The sequence below is a fragment of the Nyctibius grandis genome, chromosome 2, assembly GCF_013368605.1.
Source record: "Nyctibius grandis isolate bNycGra1 chromosome 2, bNycGra1.pri, whole genome shotgun sequence".
Taxonomy (NCBI): Eukaryota; Metazoa; Chordata; class Aves; order Nyctibiiformes; family Nyctibiidae; genus Nyctibius; species Nyctibius grandis.
In genome coordinates, this window is record NC_090659.1 from 127,719,797 (window position 1) to 127,745,004 (window position 25,208).

The following is a 25,208-nucleotide window of genomic DNA, read 5'->3' on the forward strand; positions in this document are numbered from 1 at the left end:
GCACTGGCCAGGCTCCCTCCTTGCCCCGGGGCTACCCATGGGGATGGCATCTCCTTCCCCTCGCCAGGGTCCCCCTGGCTGGATTCCTGCCCCCAGCCAGGGGCGATGCTGGTTGCCTGCGTGCATTCCCCCCATTACGGCAGTTCCTCCTGCCAGCCTCTGTGTACCATCCCAGCAAGCCCGAGGACCCCTCCATGTCCCCTGCACCCGTCCCAGCGCCTCCAGCTCTCATCCCCCTGCCCCCATCACTCATGGGTGTCCCCCTGCGTTCAGCTGCTGTCCCCTTCGCCACCAGCTGATGGGACCCCTCACCCAGGGAGACCCCGCTCCCGATGGATACGAGCCCCAACGTCTCCCACAGCCGCATGTGGCGTGTGCGGCAGCGCTGGGGGCAGCGGGTCTGGCCCCCCTAGCACAGGCTCTCGGGCACGGTGGGGGCAGCACCTGCCCTCCCGGTCTTGATGGTGAGCACAGTGAGTTGCTGTCGCAGGAGAAGAGTCAGAGGTCACTCTGCCAGAGCTGACCTAGTCATTAGTTCATTGAGGTCTAATCAGTAAATGAAGGTATGTAAAATATTTCGTAAGTATAGGTGGATCAGCCGTCAACACTGTGCTACACTTAACGTTAGGATGGGACACAAAGATCATTGAATAAGCTTCCTGTATGTTTCTTAAATGTTGCATGCAAAAAAGGTCACGTACTGGCCCATTGGTGCCTGGTGTCAGGTACAGGATCTCTCAGCCTTGCGACGGGTCCCTGCTCAAGGGTCAATCCCCACCACGCAGCCAGCCGCGACGGAGCGGGAGCTCCACGGACCCTGACGGCTGCAGATATTCATAGCATCAAGTGGTTGACTCGTCATCAGGTTTTCATAGAATCAGAGAATCACAGACTGGTTTGGGTGGGAAGGGACCTTAAAGCCCATCCAGTTCCAACCCCCTGCCACGGGCAGGGACACCTTCCACCAGACCAGGTTGCTCCAAGCCCCATCCAACCTGCCCTTGAACACTGCCAGGGAGGGGGCAGCCACAGTTTCTCTGGGCACCCTGGGCCAGGGTCTCGCCACCCTCCCAGTAAAGAATTTCTTCCTAATATCTAATCTAAATCTACCCTCTTTCAGTTTAAAACCGTTCCCCCTCGTCCTATCACTCCAGACTCCCCCTGCAGTGCTGCGTTCAGCTCTGGGGCCCCCAACATAAGAAGGACATGAAGTTGTTGGAGCGAGTCCAGAGGAGGCCACGAAGATGCTCAGAGGGCTGGAGCCCCTCTGCTCTGGAGACAGGCTGAGAGAGCTGGGGCTGTTGAGCCTGGAGAAGAGAAGGCTCTGGGGAGACCTTCTAGCACCTTCCAGTGCCTGAAGGGACTACAGGAAAGCGGGAGAGGGGCTTTTGACAAGGGCATGTAGGGATAGGAGGGAGCCAAGGGAGGACTCCCACACTGCCTGCGGATACTGCTAAGCACGACGTCCCACGGTGTGGGCTATGCCCCATCTCACCTGTCCCGGCCAAGTCCCCTCCCGGCTTCTTGCCCTCCTGAGCCAAATGCCTTGGACAGGCAAATGCTTCGCTGGGTAAAAACCTGTCTGGATGGCCGGCCCAAAGAGTTGTGGTGAATGGAGTTAACTCCAGTTGGCGGCCGGTCACTTGTGCAGATGATTGATAACGATATTGAACAGAACTGGTCCCAGTAATCTGGATGAGGGGATCGAGCGCACCCTCAGTAAGTTTGCAGATGACACCAAGTTGGGCGGGAGTGTTGATCTGTTGGAAGGCAGGAAGGCTCTGCAGAGGGGTCTGGACAGAGTGGATCAATGGGCCAAGGCCAACTGTATGAGGTTCAACAAGGCCAAGCATCGGGTCCTGCTCTTGTGGCACAACAACCCCACGCACTGCCACAGGCTTGGGGAAGAGTGGCTGGAGAAGGACCTGGGGGTGTTGTTCAATGGTGGCTGAATATAAGCCAGCCTTGTGCCCAGGAGGCCAAGAAGGCCACCAGCATCCTGGCTTGTGTCAGAACTAGTGTGGCCAGCAGGACTAGGGCAGGGATCGTCCTCCTGTGCTCGGCACTGGTGAGGCCACACCTCGAATCCTGTGTTCAGTTTTGGGCCCCTCACTATGAGAAAGACCTTGAGGTGCTGGAGCGAGTCCAGAGAAGGGCAACAAAGCTGGTGAAGGGTCTGGAGCACAAGTGTGATGGGGAGCGGCTGAGGGACCTGGGGGGGTTTAGTGTGGAGAAAAGGAGGCTGAGGGGAGACCTTCTCGCTCTCTGCAACTGCCTGAAAGGAGGTTTTAGGGAGGTGTGTGTTAGTCTCTTCTCCCAGGTACAAGCGATAGGATGAGGGGAAACGGCCTCAAGTTGCACCAGGAGAGGTTTAGATTGGAGATCAGGAACAGTGTCTTCGCTGAAAGGGTTGTCAAGCACTGGAACAGGCTGCCCAGGGCAGTGGTGGAGTCCCCATCCCTGGAGGGATTTAAAAGATGAGTAGATGCCATGCTGAGCGATACAGTTTATTGGTGGACTTGGCAGTGTTGGGTTGATGGTTGGACTTGATGATCTTAAAGGTCCTTTCCAACCGAAACAATTCCATGATTTGATGAAATCTCTGGGGGCAGCGTGGGAAAAGGAAAAGGCCTCGAGGCTGTGCAAGCGCCGCTGACCTACCACCAAACACGGCCGGCATCATCAACTTGGGCGAGAATTGCCTTGAATGTCGTGTCCCGTGCACAGCGCGAGGAGGTGGGGTTGGCCTGGCCATGGATGGTATGGCCACGCCCGTGCACGCAAAGGTCCCACTGGGGCCCTTTGTGACCTCACTTGGTGACAGCCCCCCCCCGGTGCTGCACGTGGCGACGGGACAGGGTGGGAGCGAAGAGCTGGAGAGGAGCCTCCAAGCGCAGCCCACGTCTTTCCCCGCCGCCCCCGGCAGCCCCCCAGGGCCGAGGCGTTTCGCTGAAGCTTCCCCCTTCCCTACTCCTACCCCTTAACTCCATCCAGCAGGATGGCAGAGAGAGAGGACAGGAGCGAGGAGCTGGAGAGGAGCCCCCGAGGGCAGCCCTCTCCTCCGTCCACCAGGATGGAGAGGACACCCCCCAGCCGCCCCAGGGTGGCCTGGGAGGAGGACGGGGCTCGCCGGGAGAGCAGATCTCCATCGCAGCCCCACGAGGTGACCACGGTGCAGCCACTGAAGATCGGTGAGTGAGGGGCCCCGTCGGTCTGGGCAGGGCTGGGGCCAGCGAGCGCACTCTGCTCGACGCCGGGGTCACGATTCCCTGGCTCGCTGGCAGCGGGGGTCCCGCGGGTGGTGGGCGTGATGCTGCCCGAACGCCGGGGCTGCTCAGGGCTGGCAGCTGGCCCCAGCACAGCCTCTCCCAGGGACGGAGGGAGCGGAGGGGACCCGGCTCCTGCTCCAGGGCACAGCTGGGCTGGCCGGAGGCAGCAATGCTGGGGGATGGGGACCTTTCCTGCCCGTCCGCGAGCGAGTTCCTCACCCGGTGCACGGGGGCCTTTCCCCGTTGCCGTGCTCCAGCACCACAGCCCGTCTGCCGGGCACCCTCCAGCCCTGACACGCACGAGAAGGCTGTTCCAGGGCAGCGGGCACGGGCCTGGGCAGAGGGCAGGGCTCCTTCCTCTGCTCTCCTGCCACCAGACCCTCTCTACAGCCCTCCCTTCTCTCCCCCTTTGGTAGACGCCAGCTGGCTGCCTGTGTACAGAGAGGAGCAGGATGCCGTGGACTTCATCGTGGCCTTTGTCAGCAGCCCACAAGAGGTAACTGTGGCCGTGTCGAGCGCGGCTGTGCCGGCCTCTGCTGCCTGCTGCCGGGCTGCTGGAGGTGTGCTGGCCGGGCAGATCTCTTCTCCCACACGGCACTGCACCCCCAGTGCTCCGGTCCCGCTGGCTGTGCGTCCCCCCCTCTCACACTCCCTGTTTGTCCCCGGGCTGCCAGGAGGAGGAACAGAAGATGAAGTTCCTTGCGAGCATCTACAAACTGTGCGAAACCGCAAAGCGCCGTGGCTTGCCGGAGGTCCTGGATGCCTTCTGCCACAGATACGAGCTGGCAGACAATATCAAGGTGAGGGGACACCCAACAGCTCTGGGGAAGGGGGCAAGGCCCTCCATCATCGGCACCCTGTGAGGACAGGGCTTGGGCAGGGTGAGGGTCTGGTGGCACTGGGTGCTGGCAGCTGGAGGTCCCATCCCGGTTGTGCTCTGCAGGTGCTGCTGGAAGAGGAGCCCAGGGACCAACTGTGCACAGCATTGCGCGAGCAAGCCATGCTTGCCATCGCCGCCTTGAGGTACCTGCCCATCCCTCCTGGGGACCCCTGCCCCACAGCTCCACGTCCACCTGCACGAGGCCTCGGGGCACTGCTCCCAGCACCAGTGGCCGACTGGCCCCTCCCTCTCTTTGCAGCTCAGTGGAGACGGCGCTGGAGGGCAAAAAGAACAGCCTCCTACGTCTCTGCTTCACGAGTGTCTTGTGCCTTCCTCCAGAAGAGGAAATGCAGAACATGGACACTGAGCTCTACTGCAAGGTAAGTGCTGGGTGAGCTGCAGGAGCCCCCATCCCTCTGGGCTGCTCCCTGGCCACCCCGTGCTGCCGTATCACCAGAGATCCAAGGCAGGGCGGGAGCTCGGCTTTGCTTTCCCACCCTCATCCCTCTCCCCACTTCCCGTGGGCCTGGCCATGGCCAGGGCTGCAGGCTGCTCTGCACGCAGCAGGTCGTCCGCCCCTGGGTCTCTCCCAGGCACCACGAGGCAGTGTGGGAGTCCTCCCTTGGCTCTGGGAGTTCAGATCAGTCTTGTGGGGGTGGGAGGGACAGCAGAAAACACTGCCACAACTCCTTGTCCCCCTTGCAGACCCTGGTTGCCATGGACATCATGCTCCAGACGATGGTGCTCAGCTCTCCTGCCTCCAGAGTGAGCGAGGAGCTGCAGAACATCTTCCAGGTTTGGCACATGCAATAAGTGGGGTTGTTGCTCACCCTGGAGGGAAGGGATTGTCCACTCCTGAGTGGATGGTCCCCACCCCAGGGCCATGCGGAGACAGCATACAGCAGGGAGGGTGCCCACCTCCCTTGGGGAACCAGGGGCTGCCCACCAGGCTCTTCTGGAGCACAGTGGCTGCAGGGGGTGGCATCTGCCTTCCTGCCTGGCCACAGGGTTGGCCCGGGGGATCTCTCCCAAGCCTGAGAGGGACGTTAGGGACAGGAACCCCACTACAGGCTTTGCTCAAGACCAGAGGAAGCCTTGATGGCCTGTGCGAGCCCAGCCCAGGAGCTGAGCAGTGCTGCTTCTGCTGGAGCAGGTGTCTGCTCCCGGGGCACACCAGCAGCTTCTCTCTTCCCAGATGCTGATCAACGTCACTGACTCTGAGAGTGCAGCTGTGCGGGAGAGAGCCCTGTACAGGATTAGGATGCTGAGCAGTTTGCTGTACAAGCATCCCACACTGGAGGTAGGGAGCCAGGCACCCTCCAGCCAGGCCATCGCCCCCTCCCTGTGCGCCAGAGCAGCCTGCAGCTGCTCTTGGGTTCAGGGCTTTGGCCCCAGCTGCCTGCCCTCAACCCTTCTGCTCTTCTGCCTCCCTCACCCAGGTCTGTCACTGCTTTGGAAGAGACATGTACACTCCTGTCTGCTATGGAGACATCCAGATCCCAGTCCTGGGGCAGCTGCTAGGACGTCTCGTCCTTTTTGCATTTTCCAAGGAAACGATGGCTGCAGCTTATGGTGCTCTAATGTTCCTTGAAAGATTCATCGTTGGGCAAAAAAGTAAGAGAAGTTGTGGTGGGCTTCATCCCTCTGCAAACAGCCATGTCCTGATCGTTCTGCTTCTCTTCCTGGCCTCCTTTGGCCCCCACAGCTGCTTGCTGTAGCATCCCAGCTGTCATTTTGCTGCAGAAGCTCAGTGCTCTCCTGAAGTCCAGGATCTTTTCTCTGCTGCTCTCCTTCCTCCCTCCTTTCAGCATCTTGAACCCCGCTGATATGTGGATCCCACAGCCAAAGCTACCATTGATTACCATGTCCCAAAGCCATGTCTTCCCTGTTAGCGAAGAGCAGATCCATCTGTGCATCACCCCGCCTGCCCCTCCGGTGCTTGCAGCAAGGAGCTATTCCTGATGCCCTTCAGAAATCTCCTTGGCCGCTTATGTCCTGCCTTCTTGCAAGCAGCTCTCGGGGTGCTTTGGTAAGCTTGCTGGCAGAGCTGCCGTGTCTTACTGACTCTTCTGTGCTTCCTCTGCTGTTCAGGCAGGTCAATGCCAAAGAATGAAGCAGAACAGCTGCACTGGAAACCTGAGACCACCTCCCTGCTGCGTTTGACCACCACCACAGACCTGGTAATGAGCTCCCCCCTTCCTGGGACTCTTCTCCGTCACATCAGCAGGGCACTTGCGTGAGCAAAGGCATCCAGAATCAGTGGTGCTGGCGTGGCCTGGCTGTCCCTGGTGAGAGGGTTCCTGCTGTCCCCAAGCAGGGACATGCGAGGGCTGCGCTCCAGTGTCCCAGCAGCAGCTCCAGCCCTCCTGGCCACCAGCAAGCCCCAGTTCGCTGTACTCCAGCACTCTGTGCCCACGAGCCCAACCTCCCTCCCTCACCCCGGGGCCCCTCTCTTCTCATCCTCCCCCGTGCAGTGACGGCAGCCCCCGCTGCCAGCTCTCCTGCGGGCACTGCCGCCAGCACTGCCGGGCATCTCTCACCAGGGCTGCTCGCGCTGCCCAGCTAAGCAGCACCGTGAGGGCACTCGGTGTGACATGTCTTCTCTCCCTTCCTTCCTCCCATAGAGGTTTGCAAATTACCTCAAACCTTCTGAGAGGACGGACATCGTCCTTGTGGCCATCGAGGCGCTGAGAGACTCCAGCGTCTTTGAGACGGATGCAGTAAGAGCGATGCTGGATGTGCTCATGAGAGACCCGGCCTTCTGGCTGAGGGATGTAAGTGGCCTGTGTCTGATTGCCCTGTTCCTCCCTCCATCCCTCCCTCCCAGCCCAGGTGTCTTGGGCACCTGAAGCCACCTGAAGGCAGCAGAGAGGGAAGGGAAGGGCAGCTGAGGAAATGGCTGCACTCCAGGGCAGCACCATCCTCACCCGTGTCCCCTCCAGGTGCCGAAGATCATGGGCTGCATCCACAAAAGCCTGGAAGGCATCACCATGGCACCAGCCCAGCAGAGCATGGGGTCGCTGCTTCTCCTGCTGACCGACCGTTACCCCATGGAAGTGGTCACCTGCCTGCTGAAGATGGCCCCACCAGGAGACAGGTACTGGCCGCAAAAGCCATGAGGCCTTGTTCCCTGTGGGGAGGGGGGTTGCCAGACCCAAGGAATACTGCAGGACACCCCGAGGAGCAGGGCCCTCCTTCCCACCACACTTTCCAGCCAAAGCCAGCCCACAGCCCCGCCACCACGCTCCTCCCAGCCCCACGGGGACCACCAGCTCAGCCCTCTCCTGCTGCCCAGGGCATCCCGACCGAGGGGCAGGCTCTGCGTCCTGCAGGGCTGTCCCAGGCCATGCTGCTGTGGCCGAGGCAGCCCTGCTGACAGAGCGCTCCGATTGCAGCACGGCCCTGGCCATGTGGGAGGTGATGTTCTCCATGCCCCAGACGTTGGAGAACGTTTTGAAGGAGCTCCTCGGGCAACTCCGGTCATGCAGCCTGATCACCTCGGCCACGGAGGACGCCTGCAGCGCTCCCTTGGCTGTGAGTTACAAGAAAAGACCTTGATCATTCTCCATGAGCCCTGCAGGCTCTGCCAGTATCTCACTGCTGTGTTTGCTTCAGCCGACGGCCTCCAGGGAGCTTCAGGCAGAGGATTTTGGTGGCAAGTCCCACAAGAGAGATCAGAGGCATCCAAGCCTGGTGACAGTCTCCTGTTCCCTCAAAGTCCTCATCGTGCTGTCAGAGAGACCTGACGTGGTGAGCAGGGTGTTGTCAAGGGGAGCCATGGGGCAGGGGGTAAGGCGGTGCCTTGGCCTTGGCTGGGAGTCAGGCGGTGGGGTGAGTGCTCCAAACGCCCTCCCTGCCACGGTGGGGCCTGGGGGCTGCCTGGGGAGCTTTCCAGGCACGGAGCACGTCACAAAAATTAAACTGTCTCTTTCGTACAGGCAAGAAAAATGCTGGTGGACCTGTCACTCCTCACGGAGGTGCTCCGCGGAGGCGACACCGATATCAAGACGAAGGTCCTGGTGCTCTTCCGAAACATCATGGGTCACCTGGAGAGGAAGGAGGCCAGTGTCATCGCTGTGCAGCTGGTGGAGGAGCTCCTGCCCCTCTTTGACAACGTAAGGCTGATGTGGGAGCCTGAGCGCCGCAGATGGGCACTGGGAGAGGACACGCTGCCCTTCAGCCCAGCCCTGCGAGCAGCACTCGGCGCAGGGTCTGCTCCCCAGGGCTCTCATGGGATGGCTTCTGGGCTTTGGTGCCCAGCACGGCTTCTCCCTGCTGCAGAACCTGTGCCCGGAGCATCTCCCCTCACGTCAGCCACGATGACGCCCCCGCTCATCATGGGCAGGGAGTTGCTGTTTCTCAAGTCCACCTTTCCCCCTTCCTACCAGGAGTCCAGCCAGCTGCAAGAGCTCTCCATGGGCCTCTTCAGAGACGTGGTGGAGTCAGTGGAGGGGAGTGACAAGAAGAAGATGCAGAAGACAGTGCGAAGGGGCCTGCTCCCGCTCTACTTTCACATGAGTGACCAGACCAGCAGCGTGGCCAAGGTACAGATTTCAAAGCTGGCCAGTGACACGGGGAAGGGCGTCCTGACACCACACGGGTGGCTTGGGCATCAGGGACGAGGGCTGGTGGCAGCTGGCAGCCCTCCTCCAGCTCAGCCCAGAGGAGGGGTCCCTGCAGAACCAGTGCGAGCAGGGGCAGAGAAGCTGCCATGGACATTTCCAACACGTGCCCTACCCTGGTCCAAGCAGGGCTCAGCAGCAGCCCGTGGCCACCGAGGCCTGGCCACGCGCGTCCCTAAAGGCTTCTCAGGTGTTGGAGGCCAGGGCTCTGAGCCTCAATCCCTGTCCCCCAGGGCTGTGCCCAAGAGACCCCCAGATGTCCAAAGAATAGTCCAAAGAAGGGCATCGAAGGTCGTGAAGGGTCTAGAGCACAAGTGTGATGAGGAGCAGCTGAGGGACCTGGGGGTGTTTAGTGTGGAGAAAAGGAGGCTGAGGGGAGACCTTCTTGCTCTCTACAACTACCTGCAAGGAGGCTGTAGTGAGGTGGGGGTCAGTCTCTTCTCCCAGGTAACAAGAGATAGGATGAGGGGAAACGGCCTCAAGTTGCACCAGGGGAGGTTTAGATTGGAGATCAGGAAAAATTTCTTCACCGAAAAGGGTTGTCAAGCATTGGAACAGGCTGCCCAGGGCAGTGGTGGAGTCACCATCCCTGGAGGGATTTAAAAGCCATGTAGATGTGGTGCTGAGGGACATGGGTTAGTGGTGGCCTTGGCAGTGTTGGGTTGACGGTTGGACTCGAGGATCTTAAAGACCCTTTCCAACCAAACGGATTCTGTGATTCTGTGATTCTACGTTTGGGCCAGGGCATGTCCCAGCTTCCTAAGGGCAGGATCACCCCAGGAACAAAGCCAAAGGAGGGGGATGCCAGGTTTCCTTCCCCAGGCTCTGGTGCCATCTCCCAGCTTCTGCTGTCCTGCAGGTCTCCGGGGAAGCCCTCCTTGCTGCAGCAAAGCTCCTCAAGTGGAACAAACTCAAGCACCTGGTGCAGACAGAGCAGCCACTGGGGATTCGCAAGTGCTTGGTGAGGACAAGCCCCAGGGCCTGGAGACCCCGGCCCATGTGGGCCTTGCGGCAGGATGGAGGGGTCTCAGCACCCGTGGGACCCCTCTGCCTGTGGCTCTCTCTCAACCTCAGCCCCACAGGGCTCCTGACTGGGAGTCGGGAATGGCCTGGGGGGAAGGGGTGTGGGGGGTGCTGGGAGGAGGGGCTGCTCGCCCGGCTGGGGAGGGACTGTGCCATGCCCATACCCTTGTGCTCTCTCCAGCTGGCGCAGGGCAGGAGCAGGGCTGAAGAATATCTGGATCAGAGCCTGCCATATCTGGAGGACGCTCAGGCCACCTTGCGAGAGGCGGCCATCGGGTTCATCGGTGAGCCACCGCCCCCATGGTCCCTCCTTTGGCAGCCTGGGCCCAGTCCCCACTGCTGCCCTGGCAGTGAGGAGCAGCCCTGGGGCTGCCAGAGCCCCTTGGTGGCCCTTCGGCTACTGGTCTTCCCTGGGGTCAGCCCTGATGGGGGGGAGGAGGACGTGCAGCTGGGGGGCTGTGCTGCGGGGAGCAAGCTGGGGAGCAGGGGGCTGACGACGCTCTGTGCCTAGGGCTTGCCGCGAGATCCCTGGGGGACGAAGTCTATGAGAAGCAGTGTGATATCCTCAGGGGTGAGTCGGGGCAGCGCTGTGCTGGCCGGGGCTGGTGGGGCAGGGGACGGAGCCTGGGCAGGGTGCTGCCGTGCCTCGCCCTGCTCCAGGGAAACGCTTCAGGGGCAGGGGAACGGGGCAGGGGCATTTGGGGCATTGCTGTGCAGCAGCTTTCTCCTAGCCAGGGAGAGACAGTGGGGCTGGCAGGGGCTGGAGGGGATGCCTGGGGGTCTCTGCACACACGGGGGTTCATCTCGGCTCTGTTTGTTTCTGTCACAGCCCTTGAGCCCTTGACAGAAGACAGTGACGTCTCTGTCAGTTCCCTGGCCACTCAGACCATCGTCACCCTGAGGTCTGAATGGAGGCGGCCAAGACCATGCTGGCTCGTGCGAACACTGTTTGGCCGCTGGTTCCGCTGAGCCAGGCAGAGGAGCAGCTCTCGTCAGAAAAAAATGGCTCTATTTCAATAAAGCTGGAAGAAGCAACCCCAACCCGTGGTGCCCTTCAGCTGTGTAGCACCCTGAGCGTGCTGAGCAGACAGTGTCACTCCTGGCATCTCCCACTGCCTGCAGGACAGTCCCCACCTCAGCACACCCCGGCCCCAGGCTTGTTTGTCGTTGCCCCTTCCCCAGAAGCAGCCGCGTTTCTTCAGCCCCGGAGAAGTCTTTTCTTTATGGAATCACAGAGTGGTTTGGGTTGGAAGGGGCCTTAAAGACCATCTAGTTCCAAGTCCCCTGCCACAGGCAGGGACCACCTTCCACCAGACCAGGTTGCTCCAAGCCCCATCCAACCTGGCCTTGAACACTGCCAGGGAGGGGGCAGCCACAGCTGCTCTGGGCAACCTGGGCCAGGGTCTCACCACCCTCACAGCAAAGAATTTCTTCCTCACATCTCATCTCAATCTCCCCTCTTTCAGTTTAAAACCGTTCCCCCTCGTCCTATCCCTACATGTCCTTATCAAAAGCCCCTCTCCCGCTTTCCTGTAGCCCCTTCAGGCACTGGAAGGTGCTAGAAGGTCTCCCTGGAGCTTTCTCCAGGCTGAACAGCCCCAGCTCTCTCAGCCTGTCTCCAGAGTAGAGGGGCTCCAGCCCTCTGAGCATCTTTGTGGCCTCCTCTGGACTCGCTCCAACAGCTCCGTGTCCTTCTTCTGTTGGGGGCCCCAGAGCTGGACGCAGCACTGCAGGGGGGGGCTCACAAGAACGGAGCAGAGGGGCAGAATCCCCTCCCTCGCCCTGCTGGCCACGCTGCTGGGGATGCAGCCCAGGACACGGTTGGCCTTCTGGGCTACAAGCACACGTTGCTGGCTCGTGGTGAGCTTCTCCTCAACCATCACCCCCAAGTCCTTCTCCTCAGGGCTGCTCTCAATCCATTCTCCACCCAGTCTGTGTTTGTGCTTGGGATTGCCCCGACCCACGTGCAGGACCTTGCACTTGGCCTTGTTGAACTCCCTGCGGTTTGCATCAGCCCACCTCTCAAGCCTGTCAAGGTCCCTCTGGATGGCAACACGACATCATATATAACAACATCGCTGAATTAAATTTGTGGAAGAGCGGAATGAGCAAGGAGCACGATGTACTTTGAGGATTTAGTGGTCAGCCGGTGTAGGACGTGTTCAATTTGACAAATGAACCTTTGTATAGTTTCCTCTCGAACCCTGTTTTTCCTGCACTGAGAACCTAACCAGCCTTAAAACCCAGGACGTTTCGTCCTTTTCTGACGTTTAAGTCCTTCAGTATTGTTGCTTCAGTTCCTTCATGTTTTTTGAAAGGCTGACCGCATTCCATTCTGCATAGGGCATCTTATGCCCTTTTATGCTGAAACGGTGGAGATTTAACATAATGCAGATCAAAACAATAGCTCAAGTGTGACTTCTCCTCTGGCCGTTGGTAAGTGGGTGTACTCTAGTCCATGTTTGTTTGAAACAGCCAAGGTAAAGATATTCATAGAACCATAGAGTCGTTTTGGTTGGAAAGGACCTTCAAGATCATCGAGTCCAACCATTAACCTAACACTACCAAGTCCACCACTAAACCATGTCCCTCAGCACCACATCTACATGGCTTTTAAACCCCTCCAGGTATGAGGACTCCACCACTTCCCTGGGCAGCCTGTTCCAATGCTTGATAACCCTTTTCAGTGAAGAAATTTTTCCTGAACCCTCTCCTGGCGCAACTTGAGGCCGATTCCTCTCGTCCTATGTTGTCGTTGCTGAAGTCTATGTCTTCCATCCCTACCGAGTAACCTAGGGAACACTAGCGTTTTGTAGCTTGGTCCAGTTGCCGTGTTCATCTTCTGCTCTGTTAGTTGCCTCATGGTCGCATTGATAGTCAAAAGAGCTCTCCTTAGGCTCGATCAACTTGGATGTTTACTGTACTCATTTTCTCTTCCGGGATGATTCCAGCTGCTAGCAAATCCTTCTTGACTGATCTGGTCGCAGGACGTGCGTACGACCTCTGTGTTCTTGCCGTCTGTAATGATGGATTGACATTTTTGACCGCAACCAGAGTGATCGGATGCGTGCAGTTCACAACCCAGGAAGAATACCAACAGTGCCGATCCCTTCACACGCAGTTTCTCGGAGGAACCGTGATCATCATTATTGGGGGTATCATTGTGGCTTCAGTTCTTGCTTTCATCTTCATCCTCCTCACTGGTATTGTTTGTTTTATAATCAGCTGTTATCTGTTGAGACTGTGCCTTTGAGAAACCTCTGCTCGTTCCAGGTAATCAGATTTCCCTTTGTTTGGGCAGGAAGGAGACCTGGGTTTGTTCTTTCTAAATTGTAAAATCTTCACAAACCGGTTGAGATGAAGAAGTGCTTCCCTGCGCGCGTTTTTGCTATGCTGAAAACCGTGCCATAGCCTTCCCCCTCCGAAAGCGTATTGCTGAAGGGTGGTTTTTTTTTTTCTTTTTTTTTTTGTTGGTAAATTTGTTGCTCGAGGACACACAGATTAAAGCTTCCGTGTCCTGAGGCACGTGGCATTATCTCACTGTGACACTGCATCTTCAGATGCCTTTGATATCAGTCTCTTTATTTCTGTAATGCTGCACAAAGTGTAATGTAAGTGGCTGATGGATGAATTATGTGAATGTGTCTGGTCGAGTCATTTTAATTAATATTGAGCAACAAAATGGTCATTTTGTTTTGAGGGATACGGTCAGGTCGAGATGGGCCCAAAGTGTAGGTTTTGAAATAGCTTTTACAAAGCCCACGAGGAGCTGGTGACCTCAACTCAACAACGTCCCCTCTGCCAACCTCATTGGTCGAGTGATTTTTTCGTGTCTGTGTCTGTGTTGTTTTGATACTCGGCTTCAAAAGCAAAACAAAGAGAAAACACATTAATAGCTTTTATTTAGGAAACCTCAAGAAATGGAATGGGAAAGTGTTGACAGGAGAGGCTTGCAAGCTGAGTGACTGGCTTGCGTCTTTTAAGGTGATTATGTTGCAACGTAGCGATTAACGGAAGGAAAAGTCTATTATTTCCTAAGATTGTCCCGTTAACAGACTCGAGACCTTTCTCCCGTTTGGAGAAGAAAGAACGGAGCAAGAAGAGTTACCTGGCAGACAGCCGAGAGGTGTTTAACTACCCTGCAGTTGAGCGCTATGTTTTAATTTAGCCCTACTAACTGCCAAAGAACGAGGAGGTTTTTTGATGTTTCTGTGAGGCGCAGATTTGTCGAGGCCTCTGTTCTGGTTTTGAGTCTCAAATGTAATTGGAGTAAAAAGGTGTGTTTGTGACAGCGGGTCCGCTCTGCCCGCCCGGGAGGCCCCGACTCGATGGTCGCGGCGAGACAGTCCTCCTGCATCTCTATGGTCCCCGCGGGGCCCCTCTGCCCGCCCAGGAGGCCCCGACTCTATGGTCTCGGCGAGTCATTCCTTCCGACTCTCTATGGTCTCCGCAGGTTCACTCTGTCCGCCCGGGAGGCCCCGACTCTATGGTCGCGGCGAGACATCCCTGCTCTGCGACATCGTGACACCCGAGGTTTGCGCTCCCGGGGCTGGGGGCGGGGGGGCAGAAGCGGCACCGGGCTCGCGGGGGGGGGTTATGGGGCCGAGCCCGTGTCCGGGCGGGGGGGAGCAGGGGCAGTCCCGTCCGGCTCCCAGCTGCCCGGTGTTGGGGCCGGGCAGGCTCTGTCGCTGCCGGTGCAGGTCGGGCAGCGGCGGTGGCGCGGGGGGGCTCTGGCGGCGCCGGGCGGGTCCCGGTGCCCGCACGGGGTGGTGGGGGGGAAAGGGCCCCGGCTGCTGCCGCCGGGGGGGTCCGTGGGGCCGGGCGGTGAGCGGTGCGTTTTTCGGGAGCTGAGAGAGGGGACTCGCTGGTGTGGTTTTGGGGTCGGCAGCAGAGGCCGAGCGCTGCGTTTTTGGGGCTCGAGAGCAGGCTCGGCAGCTGGGTTTTTGGGCTCCGCCGTGGGCGCTCCGTGAGCTGGTTCGGGGGCCAAAAGCAGAAGGCAGATGGGTTGTTTGTGCGGGGGAGCGGGAGGGCGTCGGGGGCTGCGTGGGAAAGCGGCGGGTGGGCAGGGTGCGTGGATGTTGCCCGGAGGCGGGGGTCCGGTCACGTCAGAGCCCGAAGTTCGGGAGGCCGGCACGCAGCGGGCCGAGCTCAACGTCCGAGGTGGTCTCCAGGGGCCAGGGAGGTTTTCAGACCCTGTACGCCCTCTTTGAGTCTCGCTGTTCTTTGCTTAGAATAGTTATTAACTAAACCAGAATACAAACTAATCCGTATTTATACGACGTACAGCTGTGAGGTTTTACAGGAAAACTCCCGATGTGACAGCGATTGATTCCGGACCTTGCCTGGGCTGTCGCACGTAGTGGAGCTCGTGAGGGAGAAGGAGCCGAGAGGAACCGGAGCTTCGGTGCAGAGCTGGAGCTGGAACTGGAGCGAGCGGGAGCCAGAACGAGACGGGGCGCCCGCTGTCCGGAGCGTGTGTTAGCCAGAAGCCAAGTGAGCCACAGCTGCGACGAGCAGGAGCGTCCGTCGGCCGGACCGCGCTCCTGGCACGGCTGAAGAGCGGCCAGGCGCGGGCAGGGCTGTCCCCAGCAAGGAGCTGCGAGCAGCGGGGAGGTGAGTTGCCCTTCTGCCGGCGGGGAGCCCGGCCTCTTCCCTCGGGGACCGAATCCACGCCACACGCCTCCGTCTGCGCGGAGGGTCTCTTGCGGTCCCCTTCCCGAGGGCAGAAGCGAGGCGGGGATCCCCCAGCTGTGCCGGGGCAGCCGCGCTGCGAGGGGGCTCGGGTGAGGCGGCGGCGTCTCCCCGGTACCTGGCAAAGGGGAGAGAACCCGTCCGGTGGGAGCTCCCGGGGCGCACGGCCTGGCCCTGCACAGCCCCTCTGGCAGAATCCTCCCCCGTCGCTTCGCCGTCGGCCGGGTGCGACAAACGGGTTCATTTTCTGCCTCTTTTTTTTTTTCCCCAGGGTCGCCTTCTGCGTCACGTGAAGAAAATCCTGCGCGGTCGGTTCCGCTCGCTGCTCGGGTGATGGCACGTACGGGGCCGGGGGAGCGGGGAGAGACGTTAGCGAGGTCAAGGACCCTCCAGGTACTCCACGTCAAAGCCAGAGAAAAGGCAAACTTGTTGCCAGTGCAGAAAAGCTGGTGAAAAGCTGCGGTTAACAGAGCACGCCTCCTTCCCGAAGCGGTGCCTCGGTAGTCACGAACGTTTTCCTTTCCGCTCAAAGAAGGAACTTTCACCCTGGATAAATGAAGGGCTGCCCGCTACGTTCTTTAGGGTCAAACGTTTGTCTTCTGTTTGCTCCTGCGAATTTTATGGGCAAGTTGGCAAGAGCCTTTTATACGCACGACTAGATTTTGAGTCGCCTGTGGGGTCAGTAGAGTTAACTGCTGAGCACCCAGATGCCAGTAGAAACGCAATGAATGAAACACGGTGGAAACGGGTGTTTCAACTTGATTTTTATTCCGTTTTTGATGTTTTATTCCTGGTTTTTTTGCACAGAAGCGGTTTCCAAGGACAGAGGGGTAGCTGCGCCGTAAGAAAAACGTTCGCCTCGGGACATTCCGGGCGAGGAGCGGTGTCCTAGAGTCCCGTCTGGGGTGCCAAATTCCGTTAAAGAAAATTGGCAGGGTCCCCGGGTCTCTAGGTTTGCTGATTCTTCACTGAAGCAGCTCGGAGCTGGACCACCACCGCAGTGAGTGAATGGTACCTGACTCAAATTCACTGTCAGTTTAGATAGAAACTAATAAGTAATTACATCACAAAGTTCTCACGAGCTTCTGTTAAAATTCCGCTAACTATTTCAGTTGCTCTTTCATCTCTCTCTGTTGGCCCAAAAGGGAGCCCCAGTCAGGAAATCTCTATTTGAGATCTCTAGACTCTTCAGGGGGCCTCAGGTATTGAGCAAAGAAGAAATTACAAGGCAGTAGTAGGGCATCTGGCTGCTGAGAATTAGCAATGCAGAGGTATATGTGCACAAATGTATGATATCTCAAAATGACAGCTACCTTGATACAGCATTTAAAACAGGAATTGATATTTAGAGCCTGCCTCGAGAGTAAGAGCACAGAAAAAGCTTTAGAAAGCGTTATCTTCTATCAGATCACTTTGTTCTGATAAAGGAAAAAAGAACATAAAGTGGTTGTAAAGACCAGGCTTAAGTATGTTTTTAGTAAGGTGCTGTGTGGATCTGTAGATCGGATGTGATCTTTCACACGGGGGGGGCGGAAGGAAAATTTGCACTCCTTCGTAAAAACCGTGGCAAACGCTCGCTGCAGGTTTTTGATAATTTTTTTTTATTATTATTATTATCTGATGCGCTTTCCTGCAACTGTTCAGTTTTGTAGAATATTTTTACTGGAATCCGTGCATATGCTTATAGCTCTAAAAACTGTCTTGTTTCATTGAAGTTCACTTCCTCCAGAGTCCACAGCAGTCCGTTCTTCGCCGCCGGTCAGCTGATCTTTATCTTCTGGTTCCGCTTGGGCTCCGCTCAACACCCCGTCCTCGATGTTCTCGCCGTGACCAGTGTCCCGTCTTGACCAGAGTCTGCTTTGCACTGCCGGCGTCTCCTAAGTATTAACCTAAGATACCTAAAGTCTGTTTAGAACCTTATTTCTGCTAGTTCTTATCTGTAAGTATTTGGGGCTGAAGAGCGGCCGGAGCTGCGAGCAGCGGGGAGGTGAGTTGCCCTCCTGCCGGCGGGGAGCCTGGCCTCTTCCCTCGCGGACCGAATCTACGCCACGCGCCTCCGTCTGCGCGGAGGGTCTCTCGCGGTCCCCTTCCCGAGGGCAGAAGCGAGGCGGGGGTCCCCTGGCTGTGCCAGGGCAGCCCCGCTGCGAGGGGGCTCGGGCGAGGCGGCGGCGTCTCCCCGGTACCTGGCAAAGGGGAGAGAACCCGTCCGGTGGGAGCTCCTGGGGCGCGCGGCCTGGCCCGGCACGGCCCCTCTGGCAGAATCCTTCACCGTTGGCCGGGTGTGACAAACACGTTCACTTTCTGCCTCCTTTTTTTAGGAGGAGGAGGGTTTTATTATTGTTTTTTCCACACAGAAGCGGTTTCCAAGGACAGGCGGATAGGAGACAGCCTGGCTCTCCGGGCGAGGAAGGCTCCCTCCTAGTGTGATCCTCCGCAGATTCGGTCACCCGCGTGCACGGCAGGGTCTGCGTGCCTGACCAAAAGCACAGTACGGCCATGTAGCGTGGGCGTGTGTGAGGCTGTGTATCTGGGAAGCCTCGTGTTGTAAGAGCTGTATGACACCAATCTGTTCTCTTAGGTGCATAAGAGTCAAGTGACCGGAGCCAGAGAGGAGGAAGGGAGGCAGAGAGAGAGGAAGACGCATCCAACTCTCAGATTCTCCCAGCAGCTCCAAGGGCGGAAGCCGTGGTGAGTCCTGGACCCTTGGGGCCGTGTCACCCCTCTTCTGCGTTGCGGTCCTTCCCTGCCCCACCTTCTCTTTCTCTCACAGCTGTAATTTTTTTCGCTTCCCTGCATCTCTTCCTCTCTCGTTCTCCAAGTCCCTCTCTTTCTCTGTTGTTCTGCCTCTCTGCTTTCTTTTTCTCTCTGTACTTCTGTCCTGTTCCCTGTCCCTCTTTTTTTCATCCTCTGTCCTGCAGCCCATCACTGTTTTTGTCTTTCTCCATCTATCTGTCTGTCTTCCTGTCCCATTTTTTTTTAATTCCTCCCCATCTGCCCTTTAGCCCTTCACGATTACCCCCCCGCCCCCTGTCTGGCTCCATGTCCCTATTTCTAATTTTCTCTGTCTCTGCCCTGTTTCTAGATATACTTCTCCTGTATTATCTTATTCCACATTCCTGTCTCTATGTTTTAATTTCTTCCTCTTCTGTCCCATAGCCTGTTTTTGTCTTTATCGTTCTCTGTCTGGCCCCCTGGCCCTATTCTTTAATTCCTCTGTCTCTCCCCTTCAGCTCACTGAGGTTTTTTGGTATTTCTCAGTCTCTCTCTGTCCACCTCACTGTCCCCTCTTTTAATTTCTCCATCTCTGCCCTGTGGCCCATCGGTAGCTCCCTTTGCCTGTTTTTTAATCCCTTCTTCTCTGCCCTTCCTCTCCCTCGGCCCGGGATTCGGCGAGACCTGCTGCCCGGGGGCTCTGACACCCGCCCGCCGGAGGCCTTCCCAGCCGACCCGGAGCCGGTCGCGGCACACCGCCGCGGAGGAAATCGCCTGGCCAGGGCCGGCCGCCGGCTGCCGTCCCACCCCTCTCCGTGGAGAGGAGCCCATGCTGGAGCAGGTGTTAGGGCAGGACCTGCGGCCCTGTGGGAGGGACCCCATGCTGGAGCAGAAGAAGAGTGCGAGGAGGAAGGAGCGGCAGAGACAATGTGTGATGAACTGACCGCACCCCGGCCCCCTTAGTGGATGTGAAGGAGCAACAGGAGCCTGTATATGAAACAGTCTCCGGAGAATCAGACGATCCTTACAATCTTGATTTCACAGATCCAGACATACAGTCCAATTTATACCCACCATTAACACCGGTAAAAGAAACGGCTGCAGCCGGCCCTTCAGTGTGGGGGGTCTCGCAGCCGGCAGCAGCAGCGGCTACGGGCAGAGCACAGTTAACACCAACAGCTCCTCCGTATCCTGCGTCTGCCGAGCCACCTATTGGCTTTGCTGAAAAGGTACCAGAGTCTCATGCAACGAAATACAAAACACTGGCAGAAAAATGTAGAGAGGAAGCTGCTCGTAAAGGAGATTTTGCCATGCTGACGGCAATGCCGGTAATCTATCGCCCAAATCATTCCCCTGAGTATCACTACCTTACTTATGAAATGATTAAGGAAGTACGGGCTGCGGTGAGAGACTATGGTTTGCACAGTAACTATACTTCAAATTTAATACCAGTCATTGGGGAATCCTATACTATGACTCCACATGACTGGAAGTCACTTTTACGGATGATTTTAACACCTGCACAGTATTCAGTGTGGCTGGCAGAGTACCAGGAGGCTGCTTCTGCAGACACTTTGGAAAATAGGCAAGAATATTTGGGAATTAATCAGTATGCGACACCAGAGGTACAGGCACAGCTACCTCGGCAGCGTTTACAGCAGGTCTCTGCATTGGCTTTAAAGTACCTGAAACGCATTCCGGAGGCAGGGAAATGCCAGGCCTCTTTTGTGGCAGTCAGGCAAGGAGCTCAAGAACCCTATGTTACATTTATTGATCGTTTACAAAGACCATTGAGCAGGCAGATTGATGATGAAAATACAGTAGAAACGCTGTTATTACAATTGGCTTATGAAAATGCAAATGCAGATTGTCAAAAAATTTTGGGCCCTCTAAAAAACTCTTACAAAAGTATAGCAGAATTTATTAAAGCCTGTCAGAACGTGGGTTCTGAAGAGCATAAAGCTACTTGCAAGTGCCTTGGCTCAGCAGCTCGTTGTGGGACAAGCAGAAATGAAATGTTTTGAGTGTAATCAAATGGGACCAATGTATATGGGCCTCTCCCTTCGGGACTGGTAGGATTGATTTTTTGGGCGTTCTTCTGTGGGAAAGCAAAATATATTTGTCATACCAGGAGTTATTGATTCAGCTTATATGGGCCAAATTAAAATCATGTTATGGACATCAGAACCACCTTGTTTTATACCTAAAGCTCAGTGTGTGGCGCAGTTGCTATTGATACCATATACTGTGCCGGCGGCTAATCCACATCCACGCGGCACAGGAGGATTTGGCAGTACTAACACACCACAGGTGTTGTGGAATCAAAAGGTAACTAATGATCGGCCTATACTCACAATAAAAATTGATGGACGGTTATTCACAGGTCTGTTAGATACTGGAGCAGACGTGTCCATCATCAGCAAAAATGACTGGCCGTCAGATTGGCCTCTTAAACAAGTAGCTGCTGCTGTGAATGGAGTAGGAGGGTTGCAAATTCCATTGCAAAGTGCACGTACACTGTGTGTGGTGGGCCCTGAAGGAAAAACAGCAACCTTAGTTCCTTTTGTTCTTTCTGTTCCTTTTACATTGTGGGGATGTGATCTTTTAGCTCAGTGGGGAATTGTATTGTCAGCTACGATGGCACATTTAACCCAAGGGTCACTGATCTCTCACCCCGGCTCAAACTGACTTGGCTAACAACAAAACCGGTTTGGGTAAATCAGTGGCCCCTTAACGGGGAGAAACAAAAACGGGCAGAGGAATTAGTAAATGAACAATTAAGGGCTGGACATATCGTACCCTCAACTAGTCCTTGGAATACACCTATATTTGTGATACCAAAGAAATCTGGCAAATGGCGATTATTGCAGGATCTTAGAGCTGTCAATGCAGTAATGCAGCCCGTGGGAGCTTTACAGCCAGGCACACCCAGTCCAGCAATGATCCCTTCTGACTGGCAGTTATATATAATTGATTTGAAGGACTGCTTTTTTACTATACCTCTCCATCCTGACCATCAGCCACGTTTTGCTTTCTCTGTACCTTCGATTAATAATCAGGCACCTATGAAAAGGTACCAATGGACGGTTCTCCCACAGGGCATGATGAACAGTCCCACAATTTGGCAGTTAGTGGTCTCTGCTGCAGTAGAGCCGACTCGAAGTGTTTTTAAACAGTCTCTTATTTACCATTATATGGATGACATTCTCATTGCAGCTTTGACACAGATAGAACTGATGAAAACTGTAAATCATCTAAAAGAGTCTTTACAACAATTTGGGCTTCATATTTCCCCAGAAAAAATACAGACAGAACCGCCCTGGAAGTATTTGGGATGGGTACTGTTTACCAGAACCTTACGGCCACAACAACTTCGTTTGGTAAACAATATCTCTACATTAAATGATTTGCAGCAACTACTAGGGACAATTAATTGGATTCATCCTGTGCTGGGTATTTCTACTGAAGAGTTAAGTACCCTGTTTAACACCTTGAAGGGGGATTCAGATTTAACTTTGCCTCGAATCCTTTCTGACAAAGCAAAACAGGAATTGGCATTAGTAATTCAAAAACTTACAACTTCCCAAGCAGGACGTATAATCTTACATTTGCCTCTTCTATCTTTTGTGATTCACACGAAATTCCAGCCTTATGGGCTATTTGCTCAATTGACAGCATCACAGCAATTAGTTACCCTGGAATGGATTTTCTTATCACACACCTTTACAAAAACAATTACGACTCCTTTGGAGATGGTCATTATGGTGATTCAGAAAGGACGGTTTAAGATACAGCAGCTGACAGGTCGAGACCCTGACATTATTTACCTACCCTTTCATAAGGAAACGCACATTATTCTGATGAGGGACAGCCTTGAATTTGAGGCTGCTCTGGCTGATTATTTGAATGATATCCATTTTACTTTGTCACAGAATAAAATCTTGCAAGCCTTACCTTCCCTCTGTTTACAAGCACAGAGAGTGATGGTGCCTCACCCTATACCAAATGCAAAAACGGTTTTTACAGACGGCTCAGGTAAAACAAAGAAGGCCGTAGTGGCCTGGAAAGAAAAGGCACAATGGCAACACACATCAATTACTGTGGAAGCGTCCCCTCAGATTGTTGAATTGTCTGCAATACATTTAGCTTTGACATTGTTTGCAAGCGAACCTATTAATATTGTATCAGATTGACAGATTGACCCCCTGTCAATCGGGTGATAAAGAGCCTCCTGGAGGACAGGGACTAGTCCCTGCCCAGAGGGGAGAGGGAGAGTCAGCAGTGACTGTGTGTGTCCCAGGGTGGGGGAGGCCACAGCCGTTTGCAGCTCGTTGGGGAGGGCGCTGACTCTCTCCCAGTGCACAAGGCGAGGAAGGCGCCAAGGAGCTGTGAACCAGCCAAGCTGTGAAGGCGCCAAGGAGCTGTGAACCAGGGGTGTCACCAACAGGTATTTCCCAGCTCAGTGAAAGAACAATGGTCTCCACCCGGCGGAAGAAGACCAAACTGGGTGTGGAACCCAGACAGAGCTCCCACGGAAGGAGGCGATGGTGCAGGTTGCCGGCTGCAGGGAATGCTACAGCGTCTCTGTGGTGTCAGGGGGCTGTGTGCGCTGTGAGCAGGTAGATGATCTGCTCGGCCGAGCGGCACAGCTGCAAAGCCAGGTTGAAAGGCTTCAAGCCGAAGTAGAAAGGCTTAGGAGCATTCGGGAGGCTGAAATGGAGATAGACTGGTGGAGCCAGGCTCTACCCTCCCTGCAACAAAAATGGGAGCACCTGCTGGAGAGCTCCCTGGATCGAGGGACCCCTGTACTCTGCCCCTCTCAGGTGGAAAACAGTAACCTAGAGGAGAGGAGTGAGTGGAGGCAAGTTTATGGCCATGGCAAAAGGCGAGTGCCCTCCTTGCCTACCTCGCCTCCACAGGTGCCTCTGAGCAATAGATATGAAGCCCTAGTGGAATACAGCAGGTCCAATGGGGATGTGGTGGAGAGGCAACCTATATCAGAGGTCCCACCACAGTCAGAAAAACCTGTCAGGCATATAGCAACCTCCTCCACAAGGAAGAAGAGAAGAGTTTTAGTGGTTGGAGACTCCTTCCTAAAGGGAACTGAGGGCCCAATATGCAGAGCTGACCCCCATCACAGGGAGGTCTGCAGCCTGCCTGGAGCCCGAATCAGGGATACCACCAGGAAACTCCCCAACCTGGTGAAGGCCACAGACTACTACCCCCTGCTGATCTTCCAGACAGGTGGGGAAGAAGCTGCATCCCGTAGTCTGAGGGGGATGAAGAAAGACTACAAGGCCCTAGGACGGTTGGTGAAAGAGTCTGGGGCACAAGTTGTTTTCTCCTCCCTCCTTCCATTTTCAGGTGATGACGTGGGATGGAATAGTAGGATTCTCTCTATTAATGCCTGGCTACGAGACTGGTGCTACAGACAGGGCTTTGGGTTCTTTGGTAATGGCTGGTTTTATAAGACACCAGGCGTGACGGTAATACATGGGAAAGGTTTATGTCACAGGGGCAAAAGGGTTCTGGGACAGGAATTAGCAGGGCTCATTCGGAGAGCTTTAAACTAGATTCGAAGGGGGATGGGGTAGTAGCTGGGCTTGCACCACTGGGGCAACGCTCTAGTGTTGAGGTAGACCAGGAGGCCTCCCATCCCCCTGGGGTGAAATCGGTGTGCTCAGCTCGCTCCCTGAAGTGCCTGTACACCAATGCACGCAGCATGGGGAATAAACAGGAGGAGTTAGAAATCCGTGTTCGGTCGGGGGGCTGTGATCTAGTGGCAATCACAGAGACTTGGTGGGAGGCCTCGCATGACTGGAATGTGGTCATGGATGGCTGTGTCCTGTTCAGGAAAGACAGGCCGCTAAGGAGAGGTGGTGGAGTTGCTCTTTATGTGAGTGGGCAGCTAGATTGTATTAAGTTCTGTCCAGGGGTGGATCAGGAGCGAGTTGAGAGTTTGTGGGTGTGAATTAAGGGGCAGGCTGGCAGGGGTGATACTGTTGTGGGTGTCTATTACAGGCCACCGGATCAGGATGAGGAGGGTGATGAGGCCTTCTACAGGCAGCTGAGAGCAGTCTCGCAATTACAGGGCCTGGTTGTCGTGGGGGATTTCAACTACCCTGATATTTGCTGGGAGGCCTACTCAGCCAGCCATCCTCAGTCCAGGAGGTTCCTCCAGTGCATTGATGATAACTTTCTGATGTAAATGGTGGATGAGCCAACTGGGAGAGGAGCGCTGCTGGATCGTATCCTTACTAACAAGGAGGGTCTGGTTGAAGAGGTGAAGGTTGAGGGCAGCCTTGGTTGTAGTGACCATGAGATGGTAGAGTTCAGGATCTCATGTGGCAGGAACAGAATAGCTAGCAGAATCACAACCCTGGACTTCAGGAGGGCCAACTTTGGCCTTTTCAAGCAATTGCTAGGGGAAATCCCATGGGACAGGGTACTAGAAGGTAAGGGGGCCCAAGATAGTTGGTTAGCATTCAAGGATTGCTTCTTCCGAGCTCAAGATCAGAGAATCCCAGCAGGTAGGAAGTCAAGGAAGGGTACCAGGAGACCTGCATGGTTAAACAGGGAACCGCTGGGCAAACTCAAGTGGAAGAAGAGGGTGTACAGATCATGGAAGGAGGGGCTGGCCACTTGGGAGGAATATAAGTCTGTTGTCAGAGGATGGAGGGAGGCAACTAGGAAAGCTAAGGCCTCCTTGGAATTAAACCTTGCAAGAGAGGTCAAGGACAACAGAAAGGGCTTCTTCAAATACATTGCAGGTAAAGCCAACACTAGAGGCAATGTAGGCCCACTGATGAATGAGGTGGGGGCCCTGGAGACAGAGGATAAAAAGAAGGCGGAGTTACCGAATGCCTTCTTTGCCTCTGTCTATACTGCTGGAGGCTGTCCTGAGGAGCCCCGGACCCCTGCGGCCCCAGAAGAAGTCAGGATAGAGGAGGAATCTGTCTTGGTTGATGAGGGCTGGGTCAGGGACCAATTAAGCAATCTGGACGTCCATAA

At 55.7% G+C, this 25,208-nt stretch overlaps 1 long non-coding RNA gene across 4 annotated transcripts; it reads left to right on the plus strand.

Moving 5' to 3' along the window:
- The first annotated feature begins 14,246 nt into the window (after positions 1–14,246).
- On the plus strand, positions 14,247–20,613 carry LOC137660638 (uncharacterized). Of its 4 annotated transcripts, none has more exons than XR_011047734.1 (6): positions 14,247–14,327; positions 15,081–15,407; positions 15,757–16,163; positions 16,293–16,496; positions 17,201–17,973; positions 18,064–20,612. It is a non-coding gene; the product is annotated as an uncharacterized lncRNA (long non-coding RNA). The 4 variants fall into 4 exon arrangements; XR_011047736.1 differs by having other exon boundaries at positions 15,757–15,878; XR_011047733.1 differs by having other exon boundaries at positions 15,757–16,496; positions 18,064–20,613.
- Positions 20,614–25,208: the final 4,595 nt, after the last annotated feature.